Below are 6,842 nucleotides of genomic sequence, written 5' to 3'. Positions count from 1 at the left end.
AACTACAGGCGCCTCTGACTGCACCCGAATATCCAGCAGGGCGGTGATGTAACCCCGCTCCCTCCTCCCACCCCGCGGAGACACGCACAGTTTACACACAAGCACCCTCATTATATTAATGATGATGACGTAGTTTCAGCAGCGATAATAGGCTGACAGTAGCACTACAGTACAGTTATAAAGTTTTAAGTTAATGACGTCATGATGACACATCAGTCACTGTAGAAGTCCTCAGATCAACAAAGTATAAAGTAAAGAGAGAGAGAGAGAATTATTAGCAGCAAAATAAACTCAACTCATCACAGTCACATGAACATCATATTTCATAAGATGTGTAAATGATGTGTAATATTGATGTGTAAATGTCTTCAGAGCGAGCGGTGTGCAGAGCTGGTTGCAGTGGGAGAACTGTGGATGCAGTGAGTGATGATGATGGTGGAGCTGGTTGTGGTGGTGTCGGTGAAGATGAATGCAGTGGTTGTTTTAGTGGTCGTGTTGGTGTGTGTTTATGTGTGTGTTGCAGTGTGTTGGTGTGAATGAGGTGCAGTGCAGCAGCAGAGGCAGCAGTGTGCTGCAGGAGGTCACCACAACAACATGCTGCCATTTTACATTTCTCCAAACCACAGATACATTTGTACATTTCATGCGTCTCATGTCAATGTTTCTTGAGTGACGTAGTATCTGAGCTGACTCTGTCACGTGGAGGTGGACGGGATGGTGTGACACCTAGGTGTGATGTCGCAAAGCTGCAGGCCACTGTTAAACACCAACAAACACCAAAAAGCGGTTGTTTTTTAGCGACTCATCCCTGTGTTTCCACCGGGGGTAGTGCCACAAAAAGCGGTTGTTTATTTTACTGATGAAGCAGTAGTTTGTTAGTGAGTCACTGCTGTGTTTCTTGACGCTTTCTAGCCTTCAGACATGGATGTTTCTTAGCGACGAGCTGCTGTGTTTCCAGCGGGGGTAGTGCCACTAAAACCTTTTTTTTTTCTTTTTAAAAAAAATAAAAAAATATCGAGACATTGCTGTCCTCGTCTACAGAGATCACCATGTTGCACCATCATGTTTCTACAGTAGCCCAGAACGGACAAACCAAACACTGGCTCTAGATAGGGACAATGGCGTTTCCTCATCAGCCACTGTAGTTAGCAGCCCCCTCCATCACGAGCAGCGCTGGAAAAACACTGATTTGTAACGTGGAACTGATTTATTCAGTGTTTTTACAGCTTTAAATCAGCTGGTCTGTTTGTGCAGAGAGGAAGAGACTTCTGAGGATAATTCAGCTCGTGGTAAAAAACTCCTGAACACTGAAGGAATTTTTAGGATTTCCAAAGTTTCAGCAGGTTGCAATCTGCAATAAATATATATATACTGTAATATGCCCCTGTTTTTCTTCTCTGAGTTAGCCGCTAACTGCTAACAGCTCCTTTTAAATCTCCTGCAGTGGATTGAACACATAACGCGTCACAACATCACACCCGTCCTGACCATCCATGCTCCCATTCTGTTTGATGTCATGTTTATACAGACTCTGTTCCGGAGCTGTTACTACCTCCCATGGAGGCTTAAAGGCGAGACAACTCTGTTCGCCAATTCTTCAGTTGTACCTTTTATACAGAGCGGCGAGGCGGCATAATGGCGTGAAATTCCCGCCTTGAACAGGCAGTGTAAAAGTGGCTAAAGTCAGCTCATACGTTGATATGACACGTATGAAACGTCCAGATGTAACGTATCTGTGTTTTGCAGGAATGAACAATGGCAACATTTTCTTCTGGTGACCGAGCTGCGGGTATAAATACAACAGATCGCACCACTTTTAATTTGACGTGAGTTCTTCTTTGAGCATGGGCCTGCTCTCTCTACAGCCCCCCNCCCCCCCCCCCCCCCCCCATGAGCCCTAATGCAACTGCACTATCTGTATTTACACCAATGAGCAGAGGTGCAGACAGACGACCTCTCAGAAGAGCTCTCATCATGTGCTCAGACTGACGCAGCAGAGCTTCTCTTCACTTCCCATCAAACTGTTGTTTTATGTCCGTTCATAAAGTTCAGCTTAAACTGATCCGGTCAGGATTTCAACTGGAGCAGATGAACTGAAACATATATCAGTCACAGAGTTCATCTGAAACTTTATTCAGCCTCAAACTGTGGAAAATCTTCGACTGTGAGGGAAATAAAATCACACGTCAGAATAAATAAATCAGCCTGCAGCTTAGATCAGGCAACATTTTCACTGGAGCCTGGTTTGTTTCCACACACTGACGGCGCTTTAATGTTAACTCCTTAACCAATTAAACATTTCATTACTGAAAATTTTATTAAGTAGGATTAACTCAGGCTGATTATGTTTCATCTTCTCTGAGAAATATTTGGATTAAAGAATAAATATGAGGCTTTTCTGCAGTTAAACTATAAAGTGTGGAAGAAAAGTGCTTTAACAGTAAAACGTTAATTCCAGCAGCCTATAAATGAAATGTGGAAGCAGATAAAGACACTTAAACGGTCACAATTCATTGGGTCAGTCCACAGCTGGGACTCCTGCAGCCTGCAGGCAGAGACCGTTGGTATGTTTGCTCATGTTGTAAAGGTTGAATTATGAGGCTGATAAAAAAACAACTCTTGTCTGAGACACTAATGCAGAAGAAGCCGGGCGGAGATAAAGGGCCGACTGTGCTGCTCTGGGCCGTGCTGAGACGGGGACAAACAGGCCCTGAATGTGTGGACCTGGTTCCTGTTGGGTTAATGTGTCCACACGGAGCTGTAACGCTGCAGCGAGTGGTGTGACCTGAGAGCAGCGGCAGCTTTCTTTACTCTGTAAAAGGTCATTAGTGACAGGAAGACTCTGCGTCATAAAGTCACATCACAGGCCGGACGCTGTGGAGCTTTAACGGTTTGTGGTTGAAAAGACGTCCCTCAGTCCACCAACAGCAGCACTGGGTAACGTTACTTTGTTATGTTGGAGTGCTACCTGCTGAGAAAAGTTACTTGTTACCAAACATTAAAAACACCTTTGTGATTCCCTGCACATACTGGTTAGATTGTCCAGAGGGTGCATCGCTGACTGTACGCCGACCTTTGAATGGGTTGTCTCTACTGTCACATCCTCACTGTGACCTCGTCACATGTCCACGTGTGGTCTTGGACTTTCCATGTCCACATATGACATCCAAGGTACCCTGGGTGTGTTGGTTGTTGATGTCCTGGGATGCCGTGCCAAGCCCACCTGCTTGGGAAATTAGGAAGCGATGCAGCAGTAACTTTATGGATGGTGAGCAGAAACAAATTGATAAAGACCAAAGTTATCTGCATTTACTGTCGATGTGAATTTTACAACCAGAGTACGTCGAGCTGCTTAAAAACACAGAGGGTGTTTACTGAACCTTTATGAGTGTAAAGTTGGACACTACGTTGTGTTAAGACCAGTTCACATTACACGATTTTCACTCTGATTTTGCGTCGCGGAGACTATCGTAATCTTTTGAGTGTTGATACCTGGCGACGTGTGTTTCTGTCAGCGGGAGTCTCGCCAACTGCGTTACGACCTGTGTGTGCACACCACAAGATTTCTCCACCGAGCCCTCGCTGACAGAGCCCCAGATAACGCGGTGACGTCACCAAACTTGGAGACGACACAATGTAAAGGCATGGATATTCTTTATTATCCTGGGTCCAATCACAACGCGCTCCCCGTGATCCTGTGGATGCCGCCATTGTTGTTGTTGCTTGCCGGCTTGTCAGTGTTGCCAGATCTTGGGAGAGAAACAAGCAACCAGGGCTATGGAAACAAGCCCAATAGAAGCAATGGATATATATAGAGAAAGGCGACGTTTAGAGAGAAAGCCCAAATGAGCAACTCCACTTTAGAAACAAGCCCAAAAAACTGCAACCCGCGACTACCAATATTTGTAAGCGAGTTTACAAAAAACACAAGCCCAAAGTCGCGGCTAATAAGCGGACCTGGCAACCCTGCGGCTTGTCCTCCTCACATTTCTTCCGTCCTCCTGCGTGCTGATGTGGGACGTATCCCGCCTCTCATTGGCTGATGCTCTTTGTCAGTCGTGTCACACTTCTCCAGTTTTCTAGCATGCCAGATATCCAGTCCCAGTCACAGACGAGGGGGCGACTTGCTCGGCAGACTATCTGCCGACTCACCTCCGACCCAAGGTGGCTCTCAAGATCCTCTGCAACGTCAAAATCGCGGTGAAAATCGTGTAATGTGAACTAGGCTTTAGTGTCTCTAAGTAATGTTACGTTCAGGTCAATATGTCCATCTGTTGTTGCCTGTGTGGTTCCAGTTTGCCACGTTATGCTTTCAGCCTGTTGTGAGCAGTCAGAACCTCAGAGGTTTTTCTGGACAGTATCTTTCATTGTGTTGGATTGTTGCAATAATTATAAATATACATTTGCATAAAGCAAACATATTTGTCCACTCCCATGTTGGTAAGAATATTCAAACTTGAAAACACTTCTGCTGTCCCGTCAAATTAAAGTGAAAAAGGTCCAAATTAATTGATGTAAAAATTCCATTATTTTGCATTTGAAAACAGTTTTTAAGTCAAAATGAACCAAAGCAGTTCTTACCAGAGAGGCTGGGTTAGGAATCAGTGATCCAGAATGAGTTCTTCTTCTTCTTCTTCTTCTTCCTCACCCTGTGACCCTCCTCCCTCCTGTCTGCTGTTAAAAAGGAGTTTGTTAGTAATTTTCAGTCTGTGACGGGCGCCGCTAAACTGTCATATCTCTGTGGAGAGGAAGTCAGATAAGACTTCCTGTCTCTTTGTAAACCTTTCATCCTTCACTTCCATATCAGGGTCCCAGAGAAGGACCCACAGGAGACTCGTGTTCACGCTCAGATGGATCTGCTGGAGGTCGCGAGGACTTTCAGGGAAATGTCACCACTGAGCCCTGAAGGCAGCAGCCAGCCTCTGAGGAGACGTTAACACCAGTTAGAGAGATTTCATCTCGTCAAACCACGTCATTGATCATATTTATGGTATTTGACGTTCTGTAGCTGCCTCTGTTGGTACTGTCAGAGGATTCAAGAAGAACTGTCAAGGTTTTTATTTTAACACAGATATACAGACAGCAGCGACAGTTTTATCATCGACAGAGAGAGATATGGAACACAGCCGCTGACCAACTGACTGATCCAAAGCCCCCCCCCCCCAGTTATCATCGCGAGGTCGGACAAGCTTGACAGACAGAATCATATAATGATGTTGTGTATATCTAAATGAGTAACACCTAAAGTTATTTCGGAGCAGCACGTAGCCTCACAGAGACAATGTACACAAAGGTCTGTTGGCCTTTACTGTCAAACCATAATTCATGTCATCTTAAAAATATGTCAGCAACCAACCTGTCCGTCCTTTTCCAACCTCTGTAACGTTACCATGGAAACAAGGCAGAGGTAAACCTGGCTGACTTTGGTGACAGGCCCTCAGGAAGTGAGCTAAGCGTTGAAGCCAATTTTCATAGTGGCCAAACAGTGGAACTGCAGTTTACAGGGTCCATCATGTGATGCCTTTGGGAACAATAAGACTTTTTACCATTGACTTACACTGGGAAAGAGATAAATAAATAAGTGGATATTTTTGAGGGTTACAACCTGCGAAATGACTTCAGGATTTGATCCGTTCGGTCTGATAACATTTGGGAAGTCTAGAGGAGCTGCACGATTCAGGTCCCGTTTATACAACAACGATCTCAACTGAAAACAGTCGATCCACCTCGATCATTCACACGACAGCCGTTTGGGTCCTTGAAAACGCGACGTATTGAAAACAGGTTCCAGAGTGCAATTTTTTGGAAACAGCACCACCTTTTCGCACATGCTCTCTATGGTTCCAGTCACTAGGCATGTGCGAGAATTTGACCATCACAACAACAATGGACAACAAATTTATCAACGCTTCTCCAGCAAAGTGTAATTTACTGTAGCAACTCCACCTCATCGTCCGTCCAGACAAACGTTCATGTGGTTGCCATTTTGTTTGTTTATACATCACCACTCTGTAGAAGGAAGCGCATGGCAATTGTTGTCAAAATGTTTTCGTCTGAACGCAGAACTTTTTTCAAAGCGAAAATGAGAAGCGATTCTGTTTTCAGCGGCTCGTTTTCGTGTCAACACGGCCTAAATCATTTAATCCCCATTCAAGTAGGCGGCGCGCTGAACCACTGGTAGCTGGTGGAAATCTCTAGTGTGTCTGCTCTGTAGGCGCAATGATGCAGAAGCAGCGCCGATCATTTTGCGTAATTTCATACTGTGGAGACAGAACTTTTTTTGGCTTCATGCGCCACTGAGCAACTTTCACAGGAATGAACAGGGTCTCGCCTTCAACGCTGTATCCAGGTCTCTAAATACGTCCACGGCTGGTGATGTGACATTCTTTTGACGTAACTATACGTTAGCTAGCAAGCATTTTTCTAACATTAGCTAACTTAAGATGCGACGAAATATAATTGTTAGAGCCATTTCTAGTAAGTCCTAGTTTCCTATTATTTTTTGAGTCACTCTAATGCACCACCTGGCCACCTGGCATATGGGGAACCTTTAATTAAAGGCAGGTGTGCTGAGGTGAGTGTGGAGTGTGGAAGACGCCACGAGGTTACAGTGTTTAACCGCCAAGTGTGTGGTTAATCTTAGTTCTTTATTGTTTGACAAAGTTCTTAAAGGGAAATTTCGGTTTATTTCAACCTGTCTCCTATCGTCCTAAATTTGTTTCAAGTGACTAGTGACATAAAAATAATAGTTAGCATGTTAGCCGTTAGCCTAGATACAGCCGGGGCGCATAGTAGCGTCAGACCTGTTAAAACGTAAGTGAACGGGCAACCTTCAAGTGCAA

This window comes from Epinephelus moara, chromosome 13, assembly GCF_006386435.1.
Source record: "Epinephelus moara isolate mb chromosome 13, YSFRI_EMoa_1.0, whole genome shotgun sequence".
NCBI classification, from domain to species: Eukaryota; Metazoa; Chordata; class Actinopteri; order Perciformes; family Serranidae; genus Epinephelus; species Epinephelus moara.
This window is presented reverse-complemented; position numbering follows the sequence as displayed.